A 23,000-nucleotide genomic window follows, 5' to 3' on the forward strand; every position below is an offset into this window, starting at 1 on the left:
CAGCAGTGAGGACCCAGTGATCCCCGAGCAGTGAGGACCCAGTGATCCCCCAGCAGCGAGGACCCAGTGATCCCCGAGCAGTGAGGACCCAGTGATCCCCGAGGACCCAGTGATTCCCCAGCAGTGAGGACCCAGTGATCCCCGAGCAGTGAGGACTCAGTGATCCCCGAGGACCCAGTGATCCCCGAGCAGTGAGGACCCAGTGATCCCCGAGCAGTGAGGAACCAGTGATCCCCGAGCAGTGAGGTCCCAGTGATCCCCGAAGACCCATTGATCCCCCAGCAGTTAGGACCCAGTGATCCCGCAGCTGTGATGACCCAGTGATCCCCGAGCAGTGAGGACCCAGTGATCCCCGAGCAGTGAGGACCCAGTGATCCGCGAGCAGTGAGGACCCAGTGATCCCCGAGGACCCAGTGATCCCCGAGTATTGAGGACCCAGTGATCCCCGAGCTGTGAGGACCTAGTTATCCCCGAGCAGTGAGGACCCAGTGATCCCCGAGTATCCAGTGATCCCCGAGCAGTGAGGACCCTGTGATGCCCGAGGACCCTGGGATCACCGAGCAGTGAGGACCCAGTGATCCCCGAGCAGTGAGGACCCAGTTATCCCCGTGCAGCGAGGACCCAGTAATCCCCGAGAAGTGAGGACCCAGTGATCCCCGAGCAGTGAGGACCCAGTGATCACCGAGCAGTGAGGACCCAGTGATCCCCGAGCAGTGAGGACCCAGTGATCCCCGAGCAGTGAGCACCCAGTGATCCCCGAGCAATGAGAACCCAGTGATCCCCGAGGACCCAGTGATCCCCGAGCAGTGAGGACCCAGTAATCCCCGAGGACCCAGTGATCCACCAACAGTAAGGACCCAGTGATCCCCGAGCAGTGAGGACGCAGTGATCCCCGAGGATCCAGTGATCCCCGAGCAGTGAGGACCCAGTGATCCCCTAGCAGTGAGGACCCAGTGATCCCCGAGCAGTGAGGACACAGTGATCCCTCAGCAGTGAGGACCCAGTGATCCCCGAGCAGTGAGGACCCAGTGATCCCCCAGCAGCGAGGACCCAGTGATCCCCGAGCAGTGAGGACCCAGTGATCCCCGAGGACCCAGTGATTCCCCAGCAGTGAGGACCCAGTGATCCCCGAGCAGTGAGGACTCAGTGATCCCCGAGGACCCAGTGATCCCCGAGCAGTGAGGACCCAGTGATCCCCGAGCAGTGAGGAACCAGTGATCCCCGAGCAGTGAGGTCCCAGTGATCCCCGAAGATCCATTGATCCCCCAGCAGTTAGGACCCAGTGATCCCGCAGCTGTGATGACCCAGTGATCCCCGAGCAGTGAGGACCCAGTGATCCCCGAGCAGTGAGGACCCAGTGATCCGCGAGCAGTGAGGACCCAGTGATCCCCGAGGACCCAGTGATCCCCGAGTATTGAGGACCCAGTGATCCCCGAGCTGTGAGGACCTAGTTATCCCCGAGCAGTGAGGACCCAGTGATCCCCGAGCATGAGGACTCAGTGATCCCCGATGAGTGAGGACACAGTGATCCCCGAGCAGTGAGGACCCAGTGATCCCCCAGCAGTGAGGACTCAGTGATCCCCGAGCAGCGAGGACCCAGTCATCCTCGAGCAGTGAGGACCCAGTGATCCCCAGCAGTGAGGACACAGTGATCCCCGAGCAGTGAGGACCCAGTGATCCCCGAGCAGTGAGGACCCAGTGATCCCCGAGCAGTGAGGACCCAGTGATCCCCCAGCAGTGAGGACCCAGTGATCACCGAGGACCCAGGGATCCCCGAGCAGTGAGGACCCAGTGATCCCCGAGTATCCAGTGATCCCCGAGCAGTGAGGACCCTGTGATGCCCGAGGACCCTGGGATCACCGAGCAGTGAGGACCCAGTGATCCCCGAGCAGTGAGGACCCAGTTATCCCCGTGCAGCGAGGACCCAGTAATCCCCGAGCAGTGAGGACCCAGTGATCCCCGAGCAGTGAGGACCCAGTGATCACCGAGCAGTGAGGACCCAGTGATCCCCGAGCAGTGAGGACCCAGTGATCCCCGAGCAGTGAGCACCCAGTGATCCCCGAGCAATGAGAACCCAGTGATCCCCGAGGACCCAGTGATCCCCGAGCAGTGAGGACCCAGTAATCCCCGAGGACCCAGTGATCCACCAACAGTAAGGACCCAGTGATCCCCGAGCAGTGAGGACGCAGTGATCCCCGAGGATCCAGTGATCCCCGAGCAGTGAGGACCCAGTGATCCCCTAGCAGTGAGGACCCAGTGATCCCCGAGCAGTGAGGACACAGTGATCCCTCAGCAGTGAGGACCCAGTGATCCCCGAGCAGTGAGGACCCAGTGATCCCCCAGCAGCGAGGACCCAGTGATCCCCGAGCAGTGAGGACCCAGTGATCCCCGAGGACCCAGTGATTCCCCAGCAGTGAGGACCCAGTGATCCCCGAGCAGTGAGGACTCAGTGATCCCCGAGGACCCAGTGATCCCCGAGCAGTGAGGACCCAGTGATCCCCGAGCAGTGAGGAACCAGTGATCCCCGAGCAGTGAGGTCCCAGTGATCCCCGAAGATCCATTGATCCCCCAGCAGTTAGGACCCAGTGATCCCGCAGCTGTGATGACCCAGTGATCCCCGAGCAGTGAGGACCCAGTGATCCCCGAGCAGTGAGGACCCAGTGATCCGCGAGCAGTGAGGACCCAGTGATCCCCGAGGACCCAGTGATCCCCGAGTATTGAGGACCCAGTGATCCCCGAGCTGTGAGGTCCTAGTTATCCCCGAGCAGTGAGGACCCAGTGATCCCCGAGCATGAGGACTCAGTGATCCCCGATGAGTGAGGACACAGTGATCCCCGAGCAGTGAGGACCCAGTGATCCCCCAGCAGTGAGGACTCAGTGATCCCCGAGCAGCGAGGACCCAGTCATCCTCGAGCAGTGAGGACCCAGTGATCCCCAGCAGTGAGGACACAGTGATCCCCGAGCAGTGAGGACACAGTGATCCCCGAGCAGTGAGGACCCAGTGATCCCCCAGCAGTGAGGAACCAGAGATCCGGCAGCAGTGAGGTCCCAGTGATCTCCCAGCAGTGAGGACCCAGTGATCCAAGAGCAGTGAGGACCCAGTGATCTCCCAGCAGTAAGGACCCAGTGATCCCAGAGCAGTGAGGACCAGTGATCCCCGAGCAGTGAGGACCCAGTGATCCCCTAGCGGTGAGGACCCAGTGATCCCCCAGCAGTGAGGACCCAGTGATCACCGAGGACCCAGGGATCCTCGAGCAGTGAGGACCCAGTGATCCCCGAGGAGCCTGTGATCCCCGAGCAGTGAGGACCCAGTAATCCCCGAGGACCCAGTGATCCACCAACAGTAAGGTCCCAGTGATCCCCAAGCAGTGAGGACGCAGTGATCCCCGAGGACCCAGTGATCCCCGAGCAGTGAGGACCCAGTGATCCCCTTGCAGTGAGGACCTAGTGATCCCCGAGCTGTGAGGACACAGTGATCCCCCAGCAGTGAGGACCCAGTGATCCCCGAGCAGTGAGGACCCAGTGATCCCCCAGCAGCGAGGACCCAGTGACCCCGAGCAGTGAGGACCCAGTGATACCCGAGCAGTGAGGACCCAGTGATCCCCGAGCAGTGAGGACCCAGTGATCCCCGAGCAGTGAGGACCCAGTGATCCCCGAGCAGTGAGGACCCAGTGATCCCCGAGGACCCAATGATCCCCGAGCAGTGAGGACCCAGTGATCCCCGAGCAGTGAGGAACCAGTGATCCCCGAGCAGTGAGGACCCAGTGATCCCCGAAGATCCATTGATCCCCCAGCAGTGAGGACCCAGTGATCCCGCAGCTGTGATGACCCAGTGATCCCCGAGCAGTGAGGACCCAGTGATCCCCGAGCAGTGAGGACCCAGTGATCCGCGAGCAGTGAGGACCCAGTGATCCCCGAGGACCCAGTGATCCCCGAGCAGTGAGGACCCAGTGATCCCCGAGCTGTGAGGAACTAGTTATCCCCGTGCAGTGAGGACCCAGTGATCCCCGAGCAGTGAGGACTCAGTGATCCCCGATGAGTGAGGACACAGTGATCCCCGAGCAGTGAGGACCCAGTGATCCCCCAGCAGTGAGGACTCAGTGATCCCCGAGCAGCGATGACCCAGTCATCCTCGAGCAGTGAGGACCCAGTGATCCCCAGCAGTGAGGACACAGTGATCCCCGAGCAGTGAGGACACAGTGATCCCCGAGCAGTGAGGACCCAGTGATCCCCCAGCAGTGAGGAACCAGTGATCCCGTAGCAGTGAGGTCCCAGTGATCTCCCAGCAGTGAGGACCCAGTGATCCCAGAGCAGTGAGGACCCAGTGATCTCCCAGCAGTGAGGACCCAGTGATCCCAGAGCAGTGAGGACCAGTGATCCCCGAGCAGTGAGGACCCAGTGATCCCCGAGCAGTGAGGACCAAGTGATCCCCCAGCAGTGAGGACCCAGTGATCACCGAGGACCCAGGGATCCCCGAGCAGTGAGGACCCAGTGATCCCCGAGGAGCCTGTGATCCCCGAGCAGTGAGGACCCAGTGATCCCCCAGCAGTGAGGACACAGTGATCCCCGAGGACCCAGGGATCCCCGAACAGTGAGGACCCAGTGATCCCCGAGCAGTGAGGACCCAGTGATCAACGAGCAGCGAGGACCCAGTAATCCCCGAGCAGTGAGGACCCAGTGATCCCCGAGCAGTGAGGATCCAGTGTTCCCCGAGCAGTGAGGACCCAGTGATCCCCGAGCCGTGAGGACCCAGTGATCCCCGAGCAGTGAGGACCGAGTGATCCCCGAGCAGTGAGGAGCCAGTGATCCCCGAGCAGTGAGGACCCAGTGATCCCCGAGCAGTGAGGACCCAGTGATCCCCGAGCAGTGATGACCCAGTGATCCCCGAGGACCCAGTGTTCCCCGAGCAGTGAGGACCCAGTGATCCCCCAGCAGTGAGGACCCAGTGATCCCCGAGCAGTGAGGACCCAGTGATCATCGAGCAGCGATGACGCAGTGATCACCGAGCAGTGAGGACCCAGTGATCCCCGAGGACCCAGTGATCCACCAGCAGTGAGGACCCAGTAATCCCCGAGCAGTGAGGACCCAGTTATCCCCGAGGACCCAGTGATCCCCGAGCAGTGAGGACCCAGTGATCCCCGAGCAGTGAGGACCCAGTGATCCGCGAGCAGTGAGGACTCAGTGATCCCCCAGCAGTGAGAACCCAGTGATCCCCCAGCAGTGAGGACCCAGTGATCCCCCAGCAGCGAGGACTCAGTGATCCCCGAGCAGTGAGGACCCAGTGATCCCCGAGTACCAGTGATCCACCAGCAGTCAGCACCCAGTGATCCCGCAGCAGTGAGGACCCAGTGATCCCCCAGCAGTGAGGGCCCAGTGATCCCCGATCAGTGAGGACCCAGGGATCCCCGGGCAGTGAGGACCCAGTGATCCCCGAGCAGTGATGACCCAGTGATCCCCGAGCAGTGAGGACCCAGTGATCCCCAGCAGTGAGGACCCAGTGATCCCCGAGCAGTGAGGACCCAGTGATCCCCGAGCAGTGAGGACCCAGTGATCCCCCAGCAGTGAGGAACCAGTGATCCCCCAGCAGTGAGGTCCAAGTGATCTCCCAGCAGTGAGGACACAGTGATCCCCGAGCAGTGAGGACCCAGTGATCTCCCAGCAGTGAGGACCCAGTGATCCCCGAGCAGTGAGGTCCCAGTGATACCCGAGCAGTGAGGACGCAGTGATCACCGAGCAGTGAGGACCCAGTGATCCCCCAGCAGTGAGGACCCAGTGATCACCGAGGACCCAGGGATCCCCGAGCAGTGAGGCACCAGTGATCCCCGAGCAGTGAGGACCCAGTGATCTCCCAGCAGTGAGGACCCAGTGATCCCCGAGCAGTGAGGACCCAGTGATCCCCGAGCAGTGAGGACCCAGTGATCACCGAGGACCAAGGGATCCCCGAACATTGAGGACCCAGTGATCCCCGAGGATCCAGTGATCCCCGAGCAGTGAGGATCCAGTGATGCCCGAGGACCCAGGGATCCCCGAGCAGTGAGGACCCAGTGATCCCCGAGCACTGAGGACCCAGTGATCCCCGTGCAGCGAGGACCCAGTAATCCCCGAGCAGTGAGGACCCAGTGATCCCCGAAAAGTGAGGACCCAGTGATCCCCGAGCAGTGAGGACCCAGTGATCCCCGAGCAGTGAGGACCCAGTGATCCCCGAGCAGTGAGGACCCAGTGATCCCCGAGCAGTGAGGACCCAGTGATCCCCGAGCAGTGAGGACCCAGTGATCCCCCAGCAGTGAGGACCCAGTGATCACCGAGGACCCAGGGATCCCCGAGCAGTGAGGACCCAGTGATCCCCGAGGATCCAGTGATCCCCGAGCAGTGAGGACCCAGTGATGCTCGAGGATCCTGGGATCCCCGAGCAGTGAGGACCCAGTGATCCCCGAGCAGTGAGGACCCAGTTATCCCCGTGCAGCGAGGACCCAGTAATCCCCGAGCAGTGAGGACCCAGTGATCCCCGAGCAGTGAGGACCCAGTGATCCCCGAGCAGTGAGGACCCAGTGATCCCCGAGCAGTGAGGACCCAGTCATCTCCGAGCAGTGAGGACCCAGTGATCCCCGAGCAGTGAGAACCCAGTGATCCCCGAGGACCCAGTGATCCCCGAGCAGTGAGGTCCCAGTAATCCCCGAGGACCCAGTGATCCACCAACTGTAAGGACCCAGTGATCGCCGAGCAGTGAGGACGCAGTGATCCCCGATGACCCAGTGATCCCCGAGCAGTGAGGACCCAGTGATCCCCTAGCAGTGAGGACTCAGTGATCCCCGAGCAGTGAGGACACAGTGATCCCCGAGCAGTGAGGACCCAGTGATCCCCCAGCAGTGAGGACTCAGTGATCCCCGAGCAGCGAGGACCCAGTCATCCTCGAGCAGTGAGGACCCAGTGATCCCCAGCAGTGAGGACACAGTGATCCCCGAGCAGTGAGGACCCAGTGATCCCCGAGCAGTGAGGACCCAGTGATCCCCGAGCAGTGAGGACCCAGTGATCCCCCAGCAGTGAGGACCCAGTGATCACCGAGGACCCAGGGATCCCCGAGCAGTGAGGACCCAGTGATCCCCGAGTATCCAGTGATCCCCGAGCAGTGAGGACCCTGTGATGCCCGAGGACCCTGGGATCACCGAGCAGTGAGGACCCAGTGATCCCCGAGCAGTGAGGACCCAGTTATCCCCGTGCAGCGAGGACCCAGTAATCCCCGAGCAGTGAGGACCCAGTGATCCCCGAGCAGTGAGGACCCAGTGATCACCGAGCAGTGAGGACCCAGTGATCCCCGAGCAGTGAGGACCCAGTGATCCCCGAGCAGTGAGCACCCAGTGATCCCCGAGCAATGAGAACCCAGTGATCCCCGAGGACCCAGTGATCCCCGAGCAGTGAGGACCCAGTAATCCCCGAGGACCCAGTGATCCACCAACAGTAAGGACCCAGTGATCCCCGAGCAGTGAGGACGCAGTGATCCCCGAGGATCCAGTGATCCCCGAGCAGTGAGGACCCAGTGATCCCCTAGCAGTGAGGACCCAGTGATCCCCGAGCAGTGAGGACACAGTGATCCCTCAGCAGTGAGGACCCAGTGATCCCCGAGCAGTGAGGACCCAGTGATCCCCCAGCAGCGAGGACCCAGTGATCCCCGAGCAGTGAGGACCCAGTGATCCCCGAGGACCCAGTGATTCCCCAGCAGTGAGGACCCAGTGATCCCCGAGCAGTGAGGACTCAGTGATCCCCGAGGACCCAGTGATCCCCGAGCAGTGAGGACCCAGTGATCCCCGAGCAGTGAGGAACCAGTGATCCCCGAGCAGTGAGGTCCCAGTGATCCCCGAAGATCCATTGATCCCCCAGCAGTTAGGACCCAGTGATCCCGCAGCTGTGATGACCCAGTGATCCCCGAGCAGTGAGGACCCAGTGATCCCCGAGCAGTGAGGACCCAGTGATCCGCGAGCAGTGAGGACCCAGTGATCCCCGAGGACCCAGTGATCCCCGAGTATTGAGGACCCAGTGATCCCCGAGCTGTGAGGTCCTAGTTATCCCCGAGCAGTGAGGACCCAGTGATCCCCGAGCATGAGGACTCAGTGATCCCCGATGAGTGAGGACACAGTGATCCCCGAGCAGTGAGGACCCAGTGATCCCCCAGCAGTGAGGACTCAGTGATCCCCGAGCAGCGAGGACCCAGTCATCCTCGAGCAGTGAGGACCCAGTGATCCCCAGCAGTGAGGACACAGTGATCCCCGAGCAGTGAGGACACAGTGATCCCCGAGCAGTGAGGACCCAGTGATCCCCCAGCAGTGAGGAACCAGAGATCCGGCAGCAGTGAGGTCCCAGTGATCTCCCAGCAGTGAGGACCCAGTGATCCAAGAGCAGTGAGGACCCAGTGATCTCCCAGCAGTAAGGACCCAGTGATCCCAGAGCAGTGAGGACCAGTGATCCCCGAGCAGTGAGGACCCAGTGATCCCCTAGCGGTGAGGACCCAGTGATCCCCCAGCAGTGAGGACCCAGTGATCACCGAGGACCCAGGGATCCTCGAGCAGTGAGGACCCAGTGATCCCCGAGGAGCCTGTGATCCCCGAGCAGTGAGGACCCAGTAATCCCCGAGGACCCAGTGATCCACCAACAGTAAGGTCCCAGTGATCCCCAAGCAGTGAGGACGCAGTGATCCCCGAGGACCCAGTGATCCCCGAGCAGTGAGGACCCAGTGATCCCCTTGCAGTGAGGACCTAGTGATCCCCGAGCTGTGAGGACACAGTGATCCCCCAGCAGTGAGGACCCAGTGATCCCCGAGCAGTGAGGACCCAGTGATCCCCCAGCAGCGAGGACCCAGTGACCCCGAGCAGTGAGGACCCAGTGATACCCGAGCAGTGAGGACCCAGTGATCCCCGAGCAGTGAGGACCCAGTGATCCCCGAGCAGTGAGGACCCAGTGATCCCCGAGCAGTGAGGACCCAGTGATCCCCGAGGACCCAATGATCCCCGAGCAGTGAGGACCCAGTGATCCCCGAGCAGTGAGGAACCAGTGATCCCCGAGCAGTGAGGACCCAGTGATCCCCGAAGATCCATTGATCCCCCAGCAGTGAGGACCCAGTGATCCCGCAGCTGTGATGACCCAGTGATCCCCGAGCAGTGAGGACCCAGTGATCCCCGAGCAGTGAGGACCCAGTGATCCGCGAGCAGTGAGGACCCAGTGATCCCCGAGGACCCAGTGATCCCCGAGCAGTGAGGACCCAGTGATCCCCGAGCTGTGAGGAACTAGTTATCCCCGTGCAGTGAGGACCCAGTGATCCCCGAGCAGTGAGGACTCAGTGATCCCCGATGAGTGAGGACACAGTGATCCCCGAGCAGTGAGGACCCAGTGATCCCCCAGCAGTGAGGACTCAGTGATCCCCGAGCAGCGATGACCCAGTCATCCTCGAGCAGTGAGGACCCAGTGATCCCCAGCAGTGAGGACACAGTGATCCCCGAGCAGTGAGGACACAGTGATCCCCGAGCAGTGAGGACCCAGTGATCCCCCAGCAGTGAGGAACCAGTGATCCCGTAGCAGTGAGGTCCCAGTGATCTCCCAGCAGTGAGGACCCAGTGATCCCAGAGCAGTGAGGACCCAGTGATCTCCCAGCAGTGAGGACCCAGTGATCCCAGAGCAGTGAGGACCAGTGATCCCCGAGCAGTGAGGACCCAGTGATCCCCGAGCAGTGAGGACCAAGTGATCCCCCAGCAGTGAGGACCCAGTGATCACCGAGGACCCAGGGATCCCCGAGCAGTGAGGACCCAGTGATCCCCGAGGAGCCTGTGATCCCCGAGCAGTGAGGACCCAGTGATCCCCCAGCAGTGAGGACACAGTGATCCCCGAGGACCCAGGGATCCCCGAACAGTGAGGACCCAGTGATCCCCGAGCAGTGAGGACCCAGTGATCAACGAGCAGCGAGGACCCAGTAATCCCCGAGCAGTGAGGACCCAGTGATCCCCGAGCAGTGAGGATCCAGTGTTCCCCGAGCAGTGAGGACCCAGTGATCCCCGAGCCGTGAGGACCCAGTGATCCCCGAGCAGTGAGGACCGAGTGATCCCCGAGCAGTGAGGAGCCAGTGATCCCCGAGCAGTGAGGACCCAGTGATCCCCGAGCAGTGAGGACCCAGTGATCCCCGAGCAGTGATGACCCAGTGATCCCCGAGGACCCAGTGTTCCCCGAGCAGTGAGGACCCAGTGATCCCCCAGCAGTGAGGACCCAGTGATCCCCGAGCAGTGAGGACCCAGTGATCATCGAGCAGCGATGACGCAGTGATCACCGAGCAGTGAGGACCCAGTGATCCCCGAGGACCCAGTGATCCACCAGCAGTGAGGACCCAGTAATCCCCGAGCAGTGAGGACCCAGTTATCCCCGAGGACCCAGTGATCCCCGAGCAGTGAGGACCCAGTGATCCCCGAGCAGTGAGGACCCAGTGATCCGCGAGCAGTGAGGACTCAGTGATCCCCCAGCAGTGAGAACCCAGTGATCCCCCAGCAGTGAGGACCCAGTGATCCCCCAGCAGCGAGGACTCAGTGATCCCCGAGCAGTGAGGACCCAGTGATCCCCGAGTACCAGTGATCCACCAGCAGTCAGCACCCAGTGATCCCGCAGCAGTGAGGACCCAGTGATCCCCCAGCAGTGAGGGCCCAGTGATCCCCGATCAGTGAGGACCCAGGGATCCCCGGGCAGTGAGGACCCAGTGATCCCCGAGCAGTGATGACCCAGTGATCCCCGAGCAGTGAGGACCCAGTGATCCCCAGCAGTGAGGACCCAGTGATCCCCGAGCAGTGAGGACCCAGTGATCCCCGAGCAGTGAGGACCCAGTGATCCCCCAGCAGTGAGGAACCAGTGATCCCCCAGCAGTGAGGTCCAAGTGATCTCCCAGCAGTGAGGACACAGTGATCCCCGAGCAGTGAGGACCCAGTGATCTCCCAGCAGTGAGGACCCAGTGATCCCCGAGCAGTGAGGTCCCAGTGATACCCGAGCAGTGAGGACGCAGTGATCACCGAGCAGTGAGGACCCAGTGATCCCCCAGCAGTGAGGACCCAGTGATCACCGAGGACCCAGGGATCCCCGAGCAGTGAGGCACCAGTGATCCCCGAGCAGTGAGGACCCAGTGATCTCCCAGCAGTGAGGACCCAGTGATCCCCGAGCAGTGAGGACCCAGTGATCCCCGAGCAGTGAGGACCCAGTGATCACCGAGGACCAAGGGATCCCCGAACATTGAGGACCCAGTGATCCCCGAGGATCCAGTGATCCCCGAGCAGTGAGGATCCAGTGATGCCCGAGGACCCAGGGATCCCCGAGCAGTGAGGACCCAGTGATCCCCGAGCACTGAGGACCCAGTGATCCCCGTGCAGCGAGGACCCAGTAATCCCCGAGCAGTGAGGACCCAGTGATCCCCGAAAAGTGAGGACCCAGTGATCCCCGAGCAGTGAGGACCCAGTGATCCCCGAGCAGTGAGGACCCAGTGATCCCCGAGCAGTGAGGACCCAGTGATCCCCGAGCAGTGAGGACCCAGTGATCCCCGAGCAGTGAGGACCCAGTGATCCCCCAGCAGTGAGGACCCAGTGATCACCGAGGACCCAGGGATCCCCGAGCAGTGAGGACCCAGTGATCCCCGAGGATCCAGTGATCCCCGAGCAGTGAGGACCCAGTGATGCTCGAGGATCCTGGGATCCCCGAGCAGTGAGGACCCAGTGATCCCCGAGCAGTGAGGACCCAGTTATCCCCGTGCAGCGAGGACCCAGTAATCCCCGAGCAGTGAGGACCCAGTGATCCCCGAGCAGTGAGGACCCAGTGATCCCCGAGCAGTGAGGACCCAGTGATCCCCGAGCAGTGAGGACCCAGTCATCTCCGAGCAGTGAGGACCCAGTGATCCCCGAGCAGTGAGAACCCAGTGATCCCCGAGGACCCAGTGATCCCCGAGCAGTGAGGTCCCAGTAATCCCCGAGGACCCAGTGATCCACCAACTGTAAGGACCCAGTGATCGCCGAGCAGTGAGGACGCAGTGATCCCCGATGACCCAGTGATCCCCGAGCAGTGAGGACCCAGTGATCCCCTAGCAGTGAGGACTCAGTGATCCCCGAGCAGTGAGGACACAGTGATCCCCCAGCAGTGAGGACCCAGTGATCCCCGAGCAGTGAGGACCCAGTGATCCCCCAGCAGCGAGGACCCAGTGATCCCTGAGCAGTGAGGTCCCAGTGATCTCCCAGCAGTGAGGACCCAGTGATCCCCGAGCAGTGAGGACCAGTGATCTCCCAGCAGTGAGGACCCAGTGATCCCCGAGCAGTGAGGACCCAGTAATCCCCGAGCAGTGAGGACCCAGTGATCACCGAGGACCCAGGGATCCCCGAGCAGTGAGGACCCAGTGATCCCAGAGGATCCAGTGATCCCCGAGCAGTGAGGATCCAGTGATGCCCGAGGACCCAGGGATCCCCGAGCAGTGAGGACCCAGTGATCCCCGAGCACTGAGGACCCAGTGATCCCCGTGCAGCGAGGACCCAGTAATCCCCGAGCAGTGAGGACCCAGTGATCCCCGAGCAGTGAGGACCCAGTGATCCCCGAGCAGTGAGGACCCAGTGATCCCCGAGCAGTGAGGACCCAGTGATCCCCGAGCAGTGAGGACCCAGTGATCCCCGAGCAGTGAGGACCCAGTGATCCCCGAGCAGTGAGGACCCAGTGATCCCACAGCAGTGAGGACCCAGTGATCACCGAGGACCCAGGGATACACGAGCAGTGAGGACCCAGTGATCCCCGAGGATCCAGTGATCCCCGAGATGTGAGGACCCTATGATGCCCGAGGACCCTGGGATCACCGAGCAGTGAGTACCCAGTGATCCCCGAGCAGTGAGGACCCAGTTATCCCCGTGCAGCGAGGACCCAGTAATCCCCGAGCAGTGAGGACCCAGTGATCCCATAGCAGTGAGGACCCAGTGATCCCCGATCAGTGAGGACCCAGTGATCCCCGAGCAGTGAGGACCCAGTGATCCCCGAGCAGTGAGGACCCAGTGATCCCCGAGCAGTGAGAACCCAGTGATCCCCGAGGACCCAGTGATCCCCGAGCAGTGAGGACCCAGTAATTCCCGAGGATCCAGTGATCCACCAACAGTAAGGACCCAGTGATCCCCGAGCAGTGAGGACGCATTGATCCCCGAGGACCCAGTGATCCCCGAGCAGTGAGGACACAGTGATCCCCCAGCAGTGAGGACCCAGTGATTCCCGAGCAGTGAGGACCCAGTGATCCCCCAGCAGCGAGGACCCAGTGATCCCCGAGCAGTGAGGACCCAGTGATCCCCGAGGACCCAGTGATTCCCCAGCAGTGAGGACCCAGTGATCCCCGAGCAGTGAGGACTCAGTGATCCCCGAGGACCCAGTGATCCCCCAGCAGTGAGGACCCAGTGATCCCCCAGCAGTGAGGACCCAGTAATCCCGGAGCAGTGAGGACCCAGTGATCCCCGAGCAGTGAGGACCCAGTGATCCCCGAGCAGTGAGGACCCAGTGATACCCGAGCAGTGAGGACCCAGTGATCTCCGAGCAGTGAGGACCCAGTGATCCCCGAGCAGTGAGGACCCAGTGATCCCCGAGGACCCAGTGATCCCCGAGCAGTGAGGACCCAGTGATCCCCGAGCAGTGAGGAACCAGTGATCCCAGAGCAGTGAGGACCCAGTGATCCCCGAAGATCCATTGATCCCCCAGCAGTGAGGACCCAGTGATCCCGCAGCTGTGATGACCCAGTGATCCCCCAGCAGTGAGGACCCAGTGATCCCCGAGCAGTGAGGACCCAGTGATCCGCGAGCAGTGAGGACCCAGTGATCCCCGAGGACCCAGTGATCCCCGAGCAGTGAGGACCCAGTGATCCCCGAGGACCCAGTGATCCCCCAGCAGTGAGGACACAGTGATCCCCGAGCAATGAGGACCCAGTGATCCACGAGCAGTGAGGACCCAGTGATCCCCGAGCAGTGAGTACCCAGTGATCCCAGAGCAGTGAGGACCCAGTGATCCCCGAGCTGTGAGGACCCAGTGATCCCCGAGCAGTGAGGACCCAGTGATCCCCGAGTAGTGAGGACTCAGTGATCCCCGAGCAGTGAGGACACAGTGATCCCCGGGCAGTGAGGACCCAGTGATCCCCCAGCAGTGAGGACTCAGTGATCCCCGATCAGCGAGGACCCAGTGATCCCCGAGCAGTGAGGACCCAGTGAGCCCCAGCAGTGAGGACCCAGTGATCCCCGAGCAGTGAGGACCCAGTGATCCCCGAGCAGTGAGGACCCAGTGATCCCCCAGCAGTGAGGAACCAGTGATCCCGCAGCAGTGAGGTCCCAGTGATCTCCCAGCAGTGAGGACCCAGTGATCCCCGAGCAGTGAGGACCCAGTGATCTCCCAGCAGTGAAGACCCAGTGATCCCCGAGCAGTGAGGACCCAGTAATCCCCGAGCAGTGAGGACCCAGTGATCACCGAGGACCCAGGGATCCTCGAGCAGTGAGGACCCAGTTATCCCCGAGGATCCAGTGATCCCCGAGCAGTGAGGATCCAGTGATGCCCGAGGACCCAGGGATCCCCGAGCAGTGAGGACCCAGTGATCCCCGAGCACTGAGGACCCAGTGATCCCCGTGCAGCGATGACCCAGTAATCCCCGAGCAGTGAGAACCCAGTGATCTCCGAGCAGTGAGGACCCAGTGATCCCCGAGCAGTGAGGACCCAGTGATCCCCGAGCAGTGAGGACCCAGTGATCCCCGAGCAGTGAGGACCCAGTGATCCCCGAGCAGTGAGGACCCAGTGATCCCCGGGCAGTGAGGACCCAGTGATCCCCCAGCAGTGAGGACCCAGTGATCACCGAGGACCCAGGGATCCCCGAGCAGTGAGGACCCAGTGATCCCCGAGTATCCAGTGATCCCCGAGCAGTGAGGACCCTGTGATGCCCGAGGACCCTGGGATCACCGAGCAGTGAGGACCCAGTGATCCCCGAGCAGTGAGGACCCAGTTATCCCCGTGCAGCGAGGACCCAGTAATCCCCGAGCAGTGAGGACCCAGTGATCCCCGAGCAGTGAGGACCCAGTGATCCCCGAGCAGTGAGGACCCAGTGATCCCCGAGCAGTGAGGACCCAGTGATCCCCGAGCAGTGAGCACCCAGTGATCCCCGAGCAATGAGAACCCAGTGATCCCCGAGGACCCAGTGATCACCGAGCAGTGAGGACCCAGTAATCCCCGAGGACCCAGTGATCCACCAACAGTAAGGACCCAGTGATCCCCGAGCAGTGAGGACGCAGTGATCCCCGATGACCCAGTGATCCCCGAGCAGTGAGGACCCAGTGATCCCCTAGCAGTGAGGACCCAGTGATCCCCGAGCAGTGAGGACACAGTGATCCCTCAGCAGTGAGGACCCAGTGATCCCCGAGCAGTGAGGACCCAGTGATCCCCCAGCAGCGAGGACCCAGTGATCCCCGAGCAGTGAGGACCCAGTGATCCCCGAGGACCCAGTGATTCCCCAGCAGTGAGGACCCAGTGATCCCCGAGCAGTGAGGACTCAGTGATCCCCGAGGACCCAGTGATCCCCGAGCAGTGAGGACCCAGTGATCCCCGAGCAGTGAGGAACCAGTGATCCCCGAGCAGTGAGGTCCCAGTGATCCCCGAAGATCCATTGATCCCCCAGCAGTGAGGACCCAGTGATCCCGCAGCTGTGATGACCCAGTGATCCCCGAGCAGTGAGGACCCAGTGATCCCCGAGCAGTGAGGACCCAGTGATCCGCGAGCAGTGAGGACCCAGTGATCCCCGAGGACCCAGTGATCCCCGAGTATTGAGGACCCAGTGATCCCCGAGCTGTGAGGACCTAGTTATCCCCGAGCAGTGAGGACCCAGTGATCCCCGAGCATGAGGACTCAGTGATCCCCGATGAGAGAGGACACAGTGATCCCCGAGCAGTGAGGACCCAGTGATCCCCCAGCAGTGAGGACCCAGTGATCCCAGAGCAGTGAGGACCCAGTGATCTCCCAGCAGTAAGGACCCAGTGATCCCAGAGCAGTGAGGACCAGTGATCCCCGAGCAGTGAGGACCCAGTGATCCCCTAGCGGTGAGGACCCAGTGATCCCCCAGCAGTGAGGACCCAGTGATCACCGAAGACCCAGGGATCCTCGAGCAGTGAGGACCCAGTGATTCCCGAAGATCCATTGATCCCCCAGCAGTGAGGACCCAGTGATCCCGCAGCTGTGATGACCCAGTGATCCCCGAGCAGTGAGGACCCAGTTATCCCCGAGCAGTGAGGACCCAGTGATCCGCGAGCAGTGAGGACCCAGTGATCCCCGAGGACCCAGTGATCCCCGAGCAGTGAGGACCCAGTGATCCCCGAGGACCCAGTGATCCCCCAGCAGTGAGGACACAGTGATCCCCGAGCAATGAGGACCCAGTGATCCCCGAGCAGTGAGGACCCAGTGATCCCCGAGCAGTGAGTACCCAGTGATCCCAGAGCAGTGAGGACCCAGTGATCCCCGAGCTGTGAGGGCCCAGTGATCCCCGAGCAGTGAGGACCCAGTGATCCCCGAGTAGTGAGGACTCAGTGATCCCCGAGCAGTGAGGACACAGTGATCCCCGGGCATTGAGGACCCAGTGATCCCCCAGCAGTGAGGACTCAGTGATCCCCGATCAGCGAGGACCCAGTGATCCCCGAGTAGTGAGGACCCAGTGAGCCCCAGCAGTGAGGACCCAGTGATCCCCGAGCAGTGAGGACCCAGTGATCCCCGAGCAGTGAGGACCCAGTGATCCCCCAGCAGTGAGGAACCAGTCATCCCCCAGCAGTGAGGTCCCAGTGATCTCCCAGCAGTGAGGACCCAGTGATCCCAGAGCAGTGAGGACCCAGTGATCCCCGAGCAGTGAGGACCCAGTGATCCCCGAGCAGTGAGGACCCAGTGATCCCCCAGCAGTGAGGAACCAGTGATCCCCCAGCAGTGAGGTCCCAGTGATCTCCCAGCAGTGAGGACCCAGTGATCCCCGAGCAGTGAGGACCCAGTGATCTCCCAGCAGTGAGGACCCAGTGATCCCCGAGCAGTGAGGACCCAGTAATCCCCGAGCAGTGAGGACCCAGTGATCACCGAGGACCCAGGGATCCTCGAGCATTGAGGACCCAGTGATCCCCGAGGATCCAGTGATCCCCGAGCAGTGAGGATCCAGTGATGCCCGAGGACCCAGGGATCCCCGAGCAGTGAGGACCCAGTGATCCCCGAGCACTGAGGATCCAGTGATCCCCGTGCAGCGATGACCCAGTAATCCCCGAGCAGTGAGAACCCAGTGATCCCCGAGCAGTGAGGACCCAGTGATCCCCGAGCAGTGAGGACCCAGTGATCCCCGAGCAGTGAGGACCCAGTGATCCCCGAGCAGTGAGGACCCAGTGATCCCCGAGCAGTGAGGACCCAGTGATCCCCGAGCAGTGAGGACCCAGTGATCCCCCAGCAGTGAGGAGTCAGTGATCACCGAGGACCCAGGGATCCCCGAGCAGTGAGGACCCAGTGATCCCCGAGTATCCAGTGATCCCCGAGCAGTGAGGACCCTGTGATGCCCGAGGACCCTGGGATCACCGAGCAGTGAGGACCCAGTGATCCCCGAGCAGTGAGGACCCAGTTATCCCCGTGCAGCGAGGACCCAGTAATCCCCGAGCAGTGAGGACCCAGTGATCCCCGAGCAGTGAGGACCCAGTGATCCCCGAGCAGTGAGGACCCAGTGATCCCCGAGCAGTGAGGACCCAGTGATCCCCGAGCAGTGAGCACCCAGTGATCCCCGAGCAATGAGAACCCAGTGATCCCCGAGGACCCAGTGATCCCCGAGCAGTGAGGACCCAGTAATCCCCGAGGACCCAGTGATCCACCAACAGTAAGGACCCAGTGATCCCCGAGCAGTGAGGACGCAGTGATCCCCGAGGACCCAGTGATCCCCGAGCAGTGAGGACCCAATGATCCCCTAGCAGTGAGGACCCAGTGATCCCCGAGCAGTGAGGACACAGTGATCCCTCAGCAGTGAGGACCCAGTGATCCCCGAGCAGTGAGGACCCAGTGATCCCCCAGCAGCGAGGACGCAGTGATCCCCGAGCAGTGAGGACCCAGTGATCCCCGAGGACCCAGTGATTCCCCAGCAGTGAGGACCCAGTGATCCCCGAGCAGTGAGGACTCAGTGATCCCCGAGGACCCAGTGATCCCCGAGCAGTGAGGACCCAGTGATCCCCGAGCAGTGAGGAACCAGTGATCCCCGAGCAGTGAGGTCCCAGTGATCCCCGAAGATCCATTGATCCCCCAGCAGTTAGGACCCAGTGATCCCGCAGCTGTGATGACCCAGTGATCCCCGAGCAGTGAGGACCCAGTGATCCCGAGCAGTGAGGACCCAGTGATCCGCGAGCAGTGAGGACCCAGTGATCCCCGAGGACCCAGTGATCCCCGAGTATTGAGGACCCAGTGATCCCCGAGCTGTGAGGACCTAGTTATCCCCGAGCAGTGAGGACCCAGTGATCCCCGAGCATGAGGACTCAGTGATCCCCGATGAGTGAGGACACAGTGATCCCCGAGCAGTGAGGACCCAGTGATCCCCCAGCAGTGAGGACTCAGTGATCCCCGAGCAGATTGGACCCAGTCATCCTCGCGCAGAGAGGACCCAGTGATCCCCAGCAGTGAGGACACAGTGATCCCCGAGCAGTGAGGACACAGTGATCCCCGAGCAGTGAGGACCCAGTGATCCCCCAGCAGTGAGGAACCAGAGATCCCGCAGCAGTGAGGTCCCAGTGATCTCCCAGCAGTGAGGACCCAGTGATCCCAGAGCAGTGAGGACCCAGTGATCTCCCAGCAGTAAGGACCCAGTGATCCCAGAGCAGTGAGGACCAGTGATCCCCGAGCAGTGAGGACCCAGTGATCCCCTAGCGGTGAGGACCCAGTGATCCCCCAGCAGTGAGGACCCAGTGATCACCGAGGACCCAGGGATCCTCGAGCAGTGAGGACCCAGTGATGCCCGAGGAGCCTGTGATCCCCGAGCAGTGAGGACCCAGTAATCCCCGAGGACCCAGTGATCCACGAACAGTAAGGACCCAGTGATCCCCGAGCAGTGAGGACGCAGTGATCCCCGAGGACCCAGTGATCCCCGAGCAGTGAGGACCCAGTGATCCCCTTGCAGTGAGGACCCAGTGATCCCCGAGCAGTGAGGACACAGTGATCCCCCAGCAGTGAGGACCCAGTGATCCCCGAGCAGTGAGGACCCAGTGATCCCCCAGCAGCGAGGACCCAGTGATCCCCGAGCAGTGAGGACCCAGTGATCCCCGAGGACCCACTGATTCCCCAGCAGTGAGGACCCAGTGATCCCCGAGCAGTGAGGACTCAGTGATCCCCGAGGACCCAGTGATCCCCCAGCAGTGAGGACGCAGTGATCCCCCAGCAGTGAGGACCCAGTGATCCCCGAGCAGTGAGGACCCAGTGATCCCCGAGCAGTGAGGACCCAGTGATCCCCGAGCAGTGAGGACCCAGTGATACCCGAGCAGTGAGGACCCAGTGATCCCCGAGCAGTGAGGACCCAGTGATCCCCGAGCAGTGAGGACCCAGTGATCCCCGAGGACCCAATGATCCCCGAGCAGTGAGGACCCAGTGATCCCCGAGCAGTGAGGAACCAGTGATCCCCGAGCAGTGAGGACCCAGTGATCCCCGAAGATCCATTGATCCCCCAGCAGTGAGGACCCAGTGATCCCGCAGCTGTGATGACCCAGTGATCCCCGAGCAGTGAGGACCCAGTGATCCCCGAGCAGTGAGGACCCAGTGATCCGCGAGCAGTGAGGACCCAGTGATCCCCGAGGACCCAGTGATCCCCGAGCAGTGAGGACCCAGTGATCCCCGAGCAGTGAGGAACTAGTTATCCCCGTGCAGTGAGGACCCAGTGATCCCCGAGCAGTGAGGACTCAGTGATCCCCGATGAGTGAGGACACAGTGATCCCCGAGCAGTGAGGACCCAGTGATCCCCCAGCAGTGAGGACTCAGTGATCCCCGAGCAGCGATGACCCAGTCATCCTCGAGCAGTGAGGACCCAGTGATCCCCAGCAGTGAGGACACAGTGATCCCCGAGCAGTGAGGACACAGTGATCCCCGAGCAGTGAGGACCCAGTGATCCCCCAGCAGTGAGGAACCAGTGATCCCGTAGCAGTGAGGTCCCAGTGATCTCCCAGCAGTGAGGACCCAGTGATCCCAGAGCAGTGAGGACCCAGTGATCTCCCAGCAGTGAGGACCCAGTGATCCCAGAGCAGTGAGGACCAGTGATCCCCGAGCAGTGAGGACCCAGTGATCCCCGAGCAGTGAGGACCAAGTGATCCCCCAGCAGTGAGGACCCAGTGATCACCGAGGACCCAGGGATCCCCGAGCAGTGAGGACCCAGTGATCCCTGAGGAGCCTGTGATCCCCGAGCAGTGAGGACCCAGTGATCCCCCAGCAGTGAGGACACAGTGATCCCCGAGGACCCAGGGATCCCCGAACAGTGAGGACCCAGTGATCCCCGAGCAGTGAGGACCCAGTGATCAACGAGCAGCGAGGACCCAGTAATCCACGAGCAGTGAGGACCCAGTGATCCCCGAGCAGTGAGGATCCAGTGTTCCCCGAGCAGTGAGGACCCAGTGATCCCCGAGCCGTGAGGACCCAGTGATCCCCGAGCAGTGAGGACCGAGTGATCCCCGAGCAGTGAGGACCCAGTGATCCCCGAGCAGTGAGGACCCAGTGATCCCCGAGCAGTGAGGACCCAGTGATCCCCGAGCAGTGATGACCCAGTGATCCCCGAGGACCCAGTGTTCCCCGAGCAGTGAGGACCCAGTGATCCCCCAGCAGTGAGGACCCAGTGATCCCCGAGCAGTGAGGACCCAGTGATCATCGAGCAGCGAGGACGCAGTGATCACCGAGCAGTGAGGACCCAGTGATCCCCGAGGACCCAGTGATCGACCAGCAGTGAGGACCCAGTAATCCCCGAGCAGTGAGGACCCAGTTATCCCCGAGGACCCAGTGATCCCCGAGCAGTGAGGACCCAGTGATCCCCGAGCAGTGAGGACCCAGTGATCCGCGAGCAGTGAGGACTCAGTGATCCCCCAGCAGTGAGAACCCAGTGATCCCCCAGCAGTGAGGACCCAGTGATCCCCCAGCAGCGAGGACTCAGTGATCCCCGAGCAGTGAGGACCCAGTGATCCCCGAGGACCAGTGATCCCCGAGCAGTGAGGACCCAGTGATCCCCAGCAGTGAGGACCCAGTGATCCCCGAGCAGTGAGGACCCAGTGATCCCCGAGCAGTGAGGACCCAGTGATCCCCCAGCAGTGAGGAACCAGTGATCCCCCAGCAGTGAGGTCCAAGTGATCTCCCAGCAGTGAGGACACAGTGATCCCCGAGCAGTGAGGACCCAGTGATCTCCCAGCAGTGAGGACCCAGTGATCCCCGAGCAGTGAGGTCCCAGTGATACCCGAGCAGTGAGGACCCAGTGATCACCGAGCAGTGAGGACCCAGTGATCCCCCAGCAGTGAGGACCCAGTGATCACCGAGGACCCAGGGATCCCCGAGCAGTGAGGACCCAGTGATCCCCGAGCAGTGAGGACCCAGTGATCTCCCAGCAGTGAGGACCCAGTGATCCCCGAGCAGTGAGGACCCAGTGATCCCCGAGCAGTGAGGACCCAGTGATCACCGAGGACCAAGGGATCCCCGAGCATTGAGGACCCAGTGATCCCCGATCAGTGAGGACCCAGGGATCCCCGGGCAGTGAGGACCCAGTGATCCCCGAGCAGTGATGACCCAGTGATCCCCGAGCAGTGAGGATCCAGTGATCCCCAGCAGTGAGGACCCAGTGATCCCCGAGCAGTGAGGACCCAGTGATCCCCGAGCAGTGAGGACCCAGTGATCCCCCAGCAGTGAGGAACCAGTGATCCCCCAGCAGTGAGGTCCAAGTGATCTCCCAGCAGTGAGGACACAGTGATCCCCGAGCAGTGAGAACCCAGTGATCTCCCAGCAGTGAGGACCCAGTGATCCCCGAGCAGTGAGGTCCCAGTGATACCCGAGCAGTGAGGACCCAGTGATCACCGAGCAGTGAGGACCCAGTGATCCCCCAGCAGTGAGGACCCAGTGATCACCGAGGACCCAGGGATCCCCGAGCAGTGAGGACCCAGTGATCCCCGAGCAGTGAGGACCCAGTGATCTCCCAGCAGTGAGGACGCAGTGATCCCCGAGCAGTGAGGACCCAGTGATCCCCGAGCAGTGAGGACCCAGTGATCACCGAGGACCAAGGGATCCCCGAGCAGTGAGGACCCAGTGATCCCCGAGTATCCAGTGATCCTCGAGCAGTGAGGACCCTGTGATGCCCGAGGACCCTGGGATCACCGAGCAGTGAGGACCCAGTGATCCCCGAGCAGTGAGGACCCAGTTATCCCCGAGCAGTGAGGACCCAGTGATCCCCGAGCAGTGAGGACCCAGTGATCCCCGAGCAGTGAGGACCCAGTGATCCCCGAGCAGTGAGCACCCAGTGATCCCCGAGCAATGAGAACCCAGTGATCCCCGAGGACCCAGTGATCCCCGAGCAGTGAGGACCCAGTAATCCCCGAGGACCCAGTGATCCACCAACAGTAAGGACCCAGTGATCCCCGAGCAGTGAGGACGCAGTGATCCCCGAGGACCCAGTGATCCCCGAGCAGTGAGGACCCAGTGATCCCCTAGCAGTGAGGACCCAGTGATCCCCGAGCAGTGAGGACACAGTGATCCCTCAGCAGTGAGGACCCAGTGATCCCCGAGCAGTGAGGACCCAGTGATCCCCCAGCAGCGAGGACCCAGTGATCCCCGAGCAGTGAGGACCCAGTGATCCCCGAGGACCCAGTGATTCCCCAGCAATGAGGACCCAGTGATCCCCGAGCAGTGAGGACTCAGTGATCCCCGAGGACCCAGTGATCCCCGAGCAGTGAGGACCCAGTGATCCACGAGCAGTGAGGAACCAGTGATCCCCGAGC

This window comes from Pristiophorus japonicus, unplaced genomic scaffold (genome assembly GCF_044704955.1).
Source record: "Pristiophorus japonicus isolate sPriJap1 unplaced genomic scaffold, sPriJap1.hap1 HAP1_SCAFFOLD_37, whole genome shotgun sequence".
Lineage (NCBI taxonomy): Eukaryota > Metazoa > Chordata > Chondrichthyes > Pristiophoridae > Pristiophorus > Pristiophorus japonicus.